This window comes from Bidens hawaiensis, unplaced genomic scaffold (genome assembly GCF_021521415.1).
Source record: "Bidens hawaiensis isolate Kalapana, Puna unplaced genomic scaffold, B.hawaiensis_p1.1 tig00015891_1, whole genome shotgun sequence".
Lineage (NCBI taxonomy): Eukaryota > Viridiplantae > Streptophyta > Magnoliopsida > Asterales > Asteraceae > Bidens > Bidens hawaiensis.
Window position 1 is genome coordinate 77,493 of NW_027492423.1, and position 12,408 is coordinate 89,900.

At 38.5% G+C, this 12,408-nt stretch overlaps 1 pseudogene across 1 annotated transcript; it reads left to right on the forward strand.

The window, feature by feature from the left end:
• The first annotated feature begins 673 nt into the window (after positions 1 to 673).
• LOC143549999 (uncharacterized) lies at positions 674 to 5,386 on the forward strand (annotated as a pseudogene). The gene is made up of 2 exons (XR_013138244.1): positions 674 to 745; positions 1,519 to 5,386. The product of XR_013138244.1 is annotated as an uncharacterized LOC143549999 (transcript).
• The last annotated feature ends 7,022 nt before the right edge of the window (positions 5,387 to 12,408 follow it).

The window sequence follows — 12,408 nt, forward strand, 5'->3', positions numbered from 1 at the left end:
GAGCCATCTCTTAGCTTAACATGTGCAAGTAAATTATCCATTTTTTGTGAAAGGTGTAATCTACTTTCAATCTGTATAGTTATTTTTCAATAGACTTTCGCCTTATGTCTTCATAGTTGACTTCTTAGGTTTATTGTAGCGCGACTATATCAATATGCCACTAAGCTTGTAGATTCAGAAGATGTTGTGATGAAGCTTCAAACTTATAAGTTTTTTTACTTGAGAGCTTATGCTTGTATCTTCTTAAATTCCGAGCTTTTATGATTATGAGTGGGTAAGAATACTCACGTTATCAACCTTAATGTAGCCAAAGCTCGGCTCAAGCTCGGTTGTGCAATATTAAATTAATACATAGAAGTCCAAAAGAGTTAAACTCTATAGTAAACACATAAGGCTCGAAGAGCATAAACGTCGATGACTAAACGAGCTTTATATATGGCTCAAGCTCGGCTTGGGATCCCTAAGACTCGTTTTTTTTCTAGATTTTTATTGATTCGATCTCGAGTAGCTCGACTCATCTGTAAACCAAAAACAAACCAGATTGAGACCGAATAACCCAAAGACACCCAATAGTTGAAGGACTGGTTTGGTAGTTATTTGGGTTTCTAGAATGCTGACTCGACTCGTATTTATCCGGTCAATCCTGAACCACCCTAACTATACTATACAAAATAAAATCCCCAATTTCATTTTCTCTTATTCGCATCCACACACTCGTCGGATTTGTTCGTCACAACAAACCCTAGTAAGTTTCTTTCTGCTTCGTTTTCTTCAGCAATAAGTTTAATTATCTCTGATAATAATAATTAGTATAATCGTTTCTGGTATTCATAATAATTTCTACGCGTGTTATTAGTCGATTACGTACGGTTTTACGCGATCTATATATCTTCGTTGCCAACGATTCATACTGTTATTTTGTAGTTTCTGTGCTTAGGCATTTAATCACGTCGGTTTATTCTTTCCAGAAAGATATTTAGGTTTTCGTTGCTGTTTTAGTGCTTTTGATTTTATTGGATGATTTAGGCTAGTCTGTGCTAGGTTTACGGTTTTGTTTCGTGTATGGATATGTGGATTATTTGTTGATTTTGAGGTATTCTGGATGATAATAGATCTGTAACTGATTTAGGCTAATTTATGCTAGGTTTACGGTTTAGTTTCGTGTATGTTTATATGGATTATTTGTTGATTTTGAGGTATATTGGATGATAATTGATCGGTGCAAATTTAGGCTACTTTGTGCTAGGTTTACGGTTTAATTTCGCTTAAGTTTATGTGGATTGTTTGTTGATTATGAGGTATTTTTGGATTTTAGTTTGTGCTTTGTTTACGGTTTATTTTCGTATATGTTTATGTGGATTATTTGTTGATTTTTGAGGTATTTTTGGATTTTAGTCTGTGCTAGGTTTATGGCGTATTTCGTGTATGCTTATGTGGATTATCTTTTGATTTTGAGCTATTTTGGATTTTAATTGATATGTGCCGTACTAATGTTGTTTGTTGGTTCAATTTTTGTAGATTTGGAAATATGGGTTCAGTGGATTTGGAGATTGCAAAGACACAGGAAGAAAGGAAGAAAATGGAGGCAGCACTAGCTCCGAACGCTATCACTTTTGATACTGATCTTTATGATGGAAGCAATAGGTTTCAGGATTATAACAGGGAGATTCCTGCTAATGATGATGAAGATAACGCTGATGCTATGGATAATGAGGTTGCTAGGAAGTTAGCTTCTTACACTGCTCCTAAATCTCTCTTGAATGATATGCCAATGGGCGCTGATGATGAGGCTCTTGGGTTTAAGAAGTCACAAAGGATTATTGATAGAGAAGATGATTACAGAAGGAGGAGGTTGAATCAGGTTATTTCTCCAGAAAGACATGATGCTTTTGCTGGTGGCGATAAAACTCCTAAACCTGAAACAAGAACTTATGCTGATGTTATGAGGGAAGCTGCATTGAAAAGAGAGAAAGAGGAGACTTTGAAAGTGATTGCTAGGAGGAAGAAGGAAGAAGAGGAGAATAAGGCAGCTGGGAAAGATAAGGAAGCAGTTGCTTCACATCCTGCTCAGAAAAGAAGGAACCGATGGGATCAGTCTCAAGATGATTCAGGCTCAAAGAAGGCTAAAACTGGTTCTGATTGGGATATGCCTGATTCAGCTCCCGGGATTGGAAGATGGGATGCAACTCCAACACCTGGTAGAATTGGTGATGCAACTCCTTCAATGTCAAGGAAAAACAGGTGGGATGAAACGCCTACACCTGGTCGGTTAGCTGACTCAGACGCCACACCAGCTGGTGGAGTGACACCTGGCGCTACTCCAGCTGGCATGACATGGGATGCTACACCAAAGCTGTCTGGTCTTGCTACCCCGACACCAAAACGTCAAAGATCAAGGTGGGATGAAACACCGGCCACCATGGGAAGTGCCACACCTGGTGGTGCTACACCTGCAGCCGGTTATTGAGGGTAGGAACCGTCCACTAACTGATGAAGAACTCGATTCAATGTTTCCACAAGAAGGGTACAAGATTTTGGAACCACCTGCTTCTTATATTCCCATTAGAACTCCTGCAAGAAAGCTGCTTGCTACACCGACTCCTTTGGGAACGCCTCTATACGCCATTCCTGAAGAAAACAGAGGTCAACAGTTTGATGTTCCCAAAGAAATGCCAGGTGGACTTCCATTCATGAAACCAGAAGATTACCAGTACTTTGGAGCCTTGTTAAATGAAGAAGATGAAGAAGAGTTATCACCAGATGAACAAAAAGAGAGAAAGATCATGAAACTGTTGCTCAAGGTCAAGAACGGGATCCCCACCCCACCACAGAGGAAGACAGCTTTGAGACAGTTAACAGACAAAGCCCGTGAATTTGGTGCTGGTCCGTTATTCAACCGTATTCTTCCATTACTTATGCAGCCCACTTTAGAAGACCAAGAGAGACACCTGTTGGTTAAAGTCATTGACCGAGTTCTTTACAAGCTAGACGAGCTTGTTCGACCTTATGTTCATAAAATTCTTGTTGTGATAGAACCTTTATTGATTGATGAAGATTATTATGCTCGTGTGGAAGGCAGAGAAATCATATCCAATCTCAGCAAAGCAGCTGGATTAGCAACTATGATAGCTGCTATGCGACCTGATATTGATAACATTGATGAGTATGTAAGAAACACAACTGCAAGAGCTTTTAGTGTTGTTGCATCAGCACTTGGAATACCTGCTTTATTACCTTTTCTGAAAGCTGTTTGCCAAAGTAAGAAGTCATGGCAAGCTAGACACACGGGAATTAAAATTGTTCAACAAATCGCTATTTTAATAGGGTGTGCGGTTCTTCCTCATTTACGATCACTTGTTGAAATTATAGAACACGGGCTCAATGATGAGAATCAAAAGGTTAGAACCATCACCGCCTTGTCACTGGCGGCACTTGCTGAGGCAGCTGCTCCGTACGGTATTGAAAGCTTTGATTCGTTTCTTAAGCCTTTATGGAAAGGTATTCGGTCCCACCGTGGGAAGGTTTTGGCTGCTTTTTTGAAAGCAATCGGTTTTATTATTCCATTAATGGATGCCATTTATGCTAGATACTACACAAAAGAAGTTATGGTTATTTTGATTCGTGAGTTTCAATCTCCTGATGAAGAAATGAAGAAGATTGTGTTGAAAGTGGTGAAACAGTGTGTGAGCACTGAAGGTGTTGAAGCTGATTACATTCGAAGTGATATTCTTCCAGAGTTTTTCAGAAACTTTTGGGTTAGAAGAATGGCGTTGGATCGAAGAAATTATAAGCAACTTGTTGAAACAACGGTTGAGATTGTAAACAAAGTTGGTGTTCCTGATATTATAGCAAGAATCGTTGAAGATTTGAAAGATGAAAGTGAACCGTATAGAAGAATGGTGATGGAAACAATTGAAAAGGTTGTAGCAAATTTAGGCGCATCAGATATCGATTCCCGTTTAGAAGAGCTTTTAATCGATGGTATTCTGTACGCCTTCCAAGAACAAACCAGCGACGATGCAAACGTTATGCTTAACGGGTTCGGTGCAGTGGTCAACTCTCTTGGTCAAAGGGTAAAACCGTACCTTCCACAAATATGTGGTACCATAAAATGGCGGTTAAACAACAAAAGTGCAAAAGTAAGACAACAAGCTGCAGATCTGATTTCAAGAATCGCAGTGGTTATGAAACAATGCCAAGAAGAACAACTCATGGGGCATCTCGGTGTCGTGTTATACGAATATTTAGGAGAAGAATATCCCGAGGTTCTTGGTTCAATTCTGGGTGCTTTGAAAGCAATCGTGAATGTTATCGGTATGACCAAAATTACCCCACCAATAAAAGACTTGCTTCCACGTTTGACGCCAATTTTGAAAAATCGACACGAAAAGGTTCAAGAAAACTGCATTGACTTGGTGGGCCGTATTGCTGATCGTGGTGCCGAGTTTGTCCCCGCTCGTGAATGGATGCGAATCTGTTTCGAGCTCCTTGAAATGCTCAAAGCCCACAAAAAAGGGATTCGGCGAGCCGCTGTTAACACGTTTGGTTACATAGCTAAAGCCATTGGGCCACAAGACGTCTTAGCCACCCTTTTAAACAACCTTAAAGTCCAAGAAAGACAAAACCATGTTTGCACGACTGTGGCTATAGCCATTGTTGTGGAAACATGCTCACCATTCACGGTTTTACCCGCGTTAATGAATGAATATCGTGTGCCGGAGTTAAACGTGCAAAATGGTGTGTTGAAATCTTTATCGTTTCTGTTTGAGTATATTGGTGAGATGGGTAAGGATTACATCTATGCGGTGACTCCATTACTTGAAGACGCACTTATGGACCGGGACCTGGTTCACAGACAGACCGCAGCCTCAGCGGTTAAGCACATGGCTCTGGGTGTTGCTGGGCTTGGGTGCGAGGACGCGTTGGTCCACTTGTTGAACTATGTGTGGCCCAATATTTTTGAGACATCACCCCATGTTATTAATGCAGTTATGGAAGCGATCGAAGGGATGCGTGTGGCATTGGGTGCTGCTGTGGTGCTTAATTACTGTTTGCAGGGTTTGTTTCATCCGGCAAGGAAGGTTCGAGAAGTTTATTGGAAGATCTATAACTCGCTTTATATTGGTGCTCAAGATGCACTTGTGGCGGCGTATCCTGTGCTTGAGGACGAAGGCGATAATGTTTACAGTCGGCCCGAGTTGACTATGTTTATTTGAGGTTGACTTTGTTTGAATCTCTTTTGTTTCGTTATAAACCGTGTTTTCTTTCTTGTTGTGTTTTGAACTACTTGACTTAGATGCTGCTGTTTCTGAATTGATATGTTGTCTGGAGTTAATGCAGTTGTTTTTCATTGTTGGGATCTATGTGAATTTCTTTTTGTATTTTTTATATATTGTAGGTATCTGGTGAACGCGGTTGAAGGGGTGTGGGTTAGTCAGCAGCCGCAAGCGGTTATGGCCATCAAGCGGTAACTTGTGATATTGCTGTTCCGTGTTCATACACTGTTGAAACTGTCCAGACTGAAACATGGTGGCCGGTTTGAGCTTCAAATGGTTAGATTCGGTTTGAAACAACCCGCTTGTGTAAACCAACCCACAATTAATGGTTAGAAATCGGCAGTTAGCGGTCTGACCTAGAATTTCCCTGGTGACTGTGAAGAGTGTTGGAATCTAGAGATGGTTTTGGTTAAGTGGTGCCCCATGTTAACCATGAGAATTTAAACTAGGATTGAGAGGTTTATTGCATGGCTCATGTAAACGATTACACACTTAACAAGACTCTATGACTCTTGTGACTAAGGATTGGCTTTGAGCTTTCCTCGCATAAAAAGCGACAAAGGCTTGCTTGTGGTCGGTGATTGCAATCCGCATTTAAACTAAAAATACCATATTTTCTCTCGGCAGTGCCTGTCATATGAGATACAATATTGTTCCATTAGTTATGGCCATATTATAGTCATGGAGAGTTGTTCACTTACATAAAATAAGGACAAGTAATAATATATCTTTCTAAAAAAGACTTGCGTCCGTTTTTCTAACATAAAGACTTGCGTCCGGTTTTCTTCTCTTATATATATTAGATTAACATCAAGTGTTTATTAGAATAATTTTTGTGCATTTTAAGCTAGACGTGCACAAATCGGGTACTGTTGAAAAACCCGAGCCGGTTCGGAACCGGGTTTTTTCACACCGGGTAGGAAATGGCACCGGTTCCAATCAGGAACCGGTTCGGTTCCCGACCCGAATCGATGCCCCGAAATGCCAACTTTTAGGAACCGGGTAGGGTAGGAACCGGGACCGGTTATTACGTAAAAACTGGTTCCGTCGGTTTTTTTTGAATTTCAAATAAACTAGCCGTTACAAACCGGTTCCAACGGCTATATAGCCGTTTTTGACCGTTGGAACCGGTTTTTTTTTACTATAATTAGGTTATTTACATTCTATAAATAGCAAGGTATGGTGTGTACTTGTTATACCACTTCCAAAACTATAAAACACACTCCAAAACACAATTAAGCTTAAACCGACAACAAATGACAACTAATGACGACGTTGTTATGTTGATCGAAACAACACGATGCCCCGATGTCTGGGTTCATTACGATTTGTCTCATGACCGAATCACAAGTAGGGGTGAGCAAGATAAGGGTCGGACCCTTGAAACCCGATTACCCGACTCATAAAACCCTTAATTAGACCCGAATATATAATATGGGTAGGGTAAAGGGTATTTAAATTTCACCTTAAAGGGTAAAAGGGTTTCAAGGGTCCGACCCTTTTTCAAACCCTTGACCCGTTTACTAGTTTCTAGATATATACGAGAATCGCGTTTAATCTGAAATTTATGAGAGATTTATATTTCATATAAGATTCATCCGAAATTTCCAAATTGCAAAGAAAAATAAAAATAAAGGGTCATACTACTGACTGGAAACACATATATGGAAATCATTGAATTGTTCTCTACATGTAATTTGTAAATGTGAATATTTTATGCATAAGTTCAAATGAATGATTAACTTTCAAAGTTAGACTTTACTATATTACTAAATGAAAGTATAATTGTACTAGGTTTCATATATTAAAGTCATATATAAGATATGCAACTAGTAAATGCAGAAAAAGAGATGTGATTACTGCCTTAAAGGGTAAAGAGTTGGACCCTTAAAACCTTTATTTATACCCAACCCTTTTCTTGTTTAGAGGATAGGGTCTCAGGTCCACGTTTCTTCCTAAAAGGGTAAAGGGTCCAGGTAGGGTATTAGGTAAAAGGGTAGGGTCTTACCCGTTGAACAGGCCTACTCACAAGAGATGGCTTGTTGCAAATATTGCTTGAAGTTTCTTAAAGCAGGGTCCAACTCGACATTACGAAAACATACGAATAAGTATTGTCGAGAGAAAAGAAGTTTGGATGCTAAAAAAGCGGAAGTGGGAGAGTCGTCCGACTCTACAACCAAAGCATCTACCGCCGGTGACAACGCTTAATCGTTGTAGAACGCCGGATTAAAACGCCGGACTTTGTTTTTTAGTTTTCGTTGTTATGTTTAGTATCGTTTATGTTTTAATAATTTTTGTAATAGTTATTGTTTAAATAAATAAAATGCCCGTCGTTATTAAAAAAATAACAAAAAATTAATCATGACTAACAAAAGTAGTTATTATTAAACAAATCAAAACTAAATATTAGTTGAACTTGTTACAAATAATTTTACTAAAACAAATAAAAAACACAAATTACAACTCTTCTTCGTCTTCACCATCGTCTTCATTCTCGTCTTTACCCTCGTCTTCGTTATCGGAAGAAAGCCCGTCCTCCGCCTCCTCATCATGAATAGGACGCTCTATTGGTATTTCGTCTTCAAAGTTCACCTTGTGTTGTACATGATCCACCGCATCCAAATGGTCCTTTAGGCAAATGCAAACCTCTAGAGACTCGGGAGTTAATTTTGTTCTTCGCATAGATAGTACCCTCCCACTAAGAGAAAAAACCGATTCGGAAGCAACCGTTGAGGCTTGTACGGCACGCAAATCACGAGCCATGGCGGATGAATGGGAAATTCGTTTTTTTTCCTTTCCACCAAGCCAACAAATCAATATTGCGAATTTCGTCAACCGTTGCGCCCTCAACATAGTTTGCTCCACTATATCGACCAAGTTCGCTAGTTGGTGTGTTTCCTCTTTGCCTCTTAGATACCGATTCACGAACCGCATTCATCAAGTTTATAAGTGGGTCATTGCACGGCCTACTAGTTGTTTTTTTCACAAAAGACGATCTCGTGCTTGGACCATACATTTGAAAATAATAGTTATAAAGGTCTTGAAGGTTTTCGTTGAACTTTTCCTTCGCTTCCGTCGACAACTTTGGGTCGATCTCGTGCATACCCATGTTGTCGAATATTTCCTCGATCGTTGTCTCAACCCCATGAACATTCCAATTGGGGTTTAATGCGGCGGCACAAGTAAAGACCGGCGGTATGTTTTCAAAATATTTTAAGAACTTTTCCTTCATCACCGCAACAATATTCTTGAAGAGTTTGTTTTTCTCCGCAAAGTTTTTAAAAGTGCAAGACATGTAGTACAATTCTTGCAAAACCCAACAGCTAGTAGGATAATAGACTCCCGATAACTTTGTTGTTGAGTTTTTGAACACGTCAAGATACTCCAACAAAATACCGACATTGACCCAAACACTTTCCGGAAGCATATCAGCCTCGCGTTCATCAACAAGATTTTTATGAAAAGATTGTAAAGTTTGGCGTTGGGCAAAAGCACACTTTAACATATGACAAGTTGAGTTCCAACGGATTGGAACGTCCCAATTCGGCCCCAAATACTTTCTTTCAACCGACTTGCAATAGTTCTTATATTCAAGATGTCTTCTTTTACCGTTTTTGAAGACATCTTGTAACATAAGTCTAAATAATTTTAAATCGTCACAGATGTTTTCATTGTCGAGACCTTTTTGAACAACCAAGTTGATGATACGTGCAACACATCGAACATGAAAAAAAATCCCCAAAACAAGGTGGTGAATATTTAATGATAAATTTTTCGGCCGCCTTAGTATTGTTTGAAGCGTTGTCAAACGAAATCGAAAATATTTTATTTCTCAAGTTGTAAGTCGTTATAACTTCATCAAGTAATTCAAACAATTTTTCGGCGATATGTGGGAACGGGAAGTTTTCAAAAGCGATGGTGTGTTTCATCAATTGCCATGTCACCGGATCAACCCAATGAGCAGTGACACATATGTATGATTCGGGCAACCCGTGTGGTGCCGACCAAATATCGGTAGTTAAACTAACCATCGCTTGTAAAGAATGAAAAAAATCGATTAACTCTTTTTTAGCACACTCCCACAACTTGATACAATGACGTTTTAAGGTAGTACGACTTACATGTGTGTATCGCGGTTGTAGAGTTTCTCGAATCAACGGCGTCAAATCCGGGTCATCAAAGTGGTTAAACGACAAACCTCGTTAAATAACGAACTTTGCCATTCTATCTTGAACTTGAGTCGTGTTGTAACGAAATAGCGTACCATCTTTACCCAAGTCAACTTGATCGGTCGCGCCAATCCCTTTCAAGGCATTGCAATATGGCTTCTCGATGTGCTTTCTCAAAGTCGAGTTAGAATCGTGCTTTAATTGTGTTCCACATAGTTTACAACGAGCCTTTTGTTTACCTTCGGCATTCACAATCAAATCCCAATTCTTCCATATGTCTTGGTTGCGATTATGGGTGACGACCGCAAGAACATTTGGGTCCTCCATAGCACGAACGGGTTCAATAAAAACACTCTTTTTAGCCTTCTTGTTAGTTTTTTTGATGGGTGCCATAATAATATTTAGTTGGATGGTCGGGTTTGCTAAAGGAGAAATATTTTAGTTTGTTTTTGAGTTTGGTGGTGAAACAAGTAATGGAAAACAACTTATATATAGGTTTTGGGCCACAAGAACCGGTTCCAACGACTACATTACCGTTGGAACCGGTTACAACGGCTATATTACCGTTGGAACTGGTTACAACGGCTCTTTTGTTTCTTAAAAACCGGTTCCAACGGCTATATTACCGTTGGAACCGGTTACAACGGCTAGTTTGACCTGTGTTTGACCTTTTCAAAAAAAACCGCCGGAACTGGTTATTTTGGGTAGGAACCGGACCGGGTACAATTAGGAACCGGGTTGGAACCGATTGAGAAATACAAATAGAGGAACCGGGTATGATTTTCGGGTACAAAAATACCCAAACCGGGTATTTGGTCCATCGGGTAGGAACTGGAACCGGTTCCGGGTCGGTTCCACCAGTTCGGTTCCGGAACCGGTTTTTTTGTGCACTTCTATTTTAAACAAACCCAATCATAAATCAATTCTACGAGTAACAATGTACTTAAATACAATGTTTATAATAAAAGGAGTCAACAACGTATTAACCAAAGAAAATAACTAAATAACCAACAAGTCTACGTAATTAATAATCATATTAAAAGATGTGTATCTACATGGGTGTTCTCTTTTAAAAACTACTAACCACAAGCGGAGCCAGCTTCGAGAAAGAAAAAAAAATTTGGGTCGAATGCGAAATTTTTTTAGGCCTTAATAAAAGGAGTATTTTGTTGGATTTAAACAATATAATTTTTAAATGGGTTTACTTGGTTATAATTGGGTTGTGTAAAAAACTTTTGTACAAAAATGTTTAAACATGCCTCAAATGAGAGTAGATACCAAAACCTTTGGGTTTAAACACTAAATATACATATTGTTTTAATAAAAATATATATAATTTACAAAAAATAAAAAAAGTAAAAAATCGAGCCTACGTGGTGTCGGGCCTGTGACCGTCGACCACTTGACCACACCTTATGGCCGGCCCTGACTAGTGACTACAAGAGTCTCAAACTCTCAATAAGAAACTAGTTGATATAATAGAATTACGAGAGATCATAAGCTACTAAAGTTCATAATCGCATATGGACTAATATCACATAAACAACATATCATGTTCATTCGTAACTATCAAGAAAATAAAAATAATATAGATACACGAAAAGAACATATCAATGCATAAATAAAAGATATTAGCGTGTTACAAAACATCCATATTGGAAAACATTATGTAACATTTTAATTTTCTAAGAGTACTGAATATATACAATTGAAAAAAAAACTAATTATACCCAATTATACCAACTGGGGAAATCTCTTACACCGTAAAGCAATTTATAAATGTCGGAAAACCATTTTTGGAAAACCATTTTATTGAGCGTTAAACTCAATTTGTGTATGTTATGATGAAAGACATGTAAAATAGTCGAAGCACCAATTTTTTGAACATTAAATTCAATTATGACAAATTATGAAGAAAGACATGTGCATATGTCTCGTGCACCAATTCTTTTGAGCATTAAATTCATTTTATGAGAAATTATGGAGAAAAACATTTGCATGTCTCGTGTACCAATTCTTACCTTATGTAACATCTTAATTTTCTAAGAGTGTATTGAATATATACAACTGAAAAAAAGAACTAATTATACCCAATTATACATTATAAGGAGTATCAAGTATCAACCGTAGAGATGGAATCCTTCACTTATGCCTTAGTGGTAAGATGTTTGGGTTCTATAGTTCGATTTCCACTTATGATACTTTGGTAGATATTGACATGAAATATTTGAGCTAAGCCTTGCGAGGTTGCCAGTTTGAATCCCGAGCCTGCCCGGGTTTTAGTTCCACTGTGCATATGTCTCGTGTACCAATTGTTACGCCCGAGAGTTCTGCTCTTATGGTGGCAGTCGGCGGTATGGTTTCACGTGGGAACGCCCAAGCCCAACTCTGAAGCCGACGTGACCCCGGTTAAGACGACATAGTCTGGTCATAGTGGAGGCAACGTACCTTTCCAAATTGGAGAGTGCGGTGACCTAACACACAAGAAAGTCATCATTCTAAAAAAACTATAAAGGTGGAGAGTATGATCAAAACTAAACGGTTAACAGGTTTCTAAAATATGATGCAAAGTATAGTTTTTATTTATTTAGCTTTCACATCTAATTCTTCATACTCTTACATATAAAAGTAAAGATTAATTATGAATCAAAATTTAGAGAAACAAATTATATAAATAGAGAGAAGAAAATAATATTATTGGAAAAGTAAAAGTAAGTATATAAACCAACGACAATGTAAATGTAGATAAATGCTAAAAGAAAAAAAGTCAAAACAAAAGAAGTTTAGCTACAGATGGAAACTAAGAAAGTTCAAGCCAAAGCTCAAATGCCATGCCGAAGAACTAAGCAAATTCTGTCATGACATCATTACACGAGCGGTTATCTTCGACTCAAGTTTAAAGTGGTTAACAACTTTCTCATCTTCGAAAATGTAACTTTGCGAAGCTCTTCAGCATAATTGAT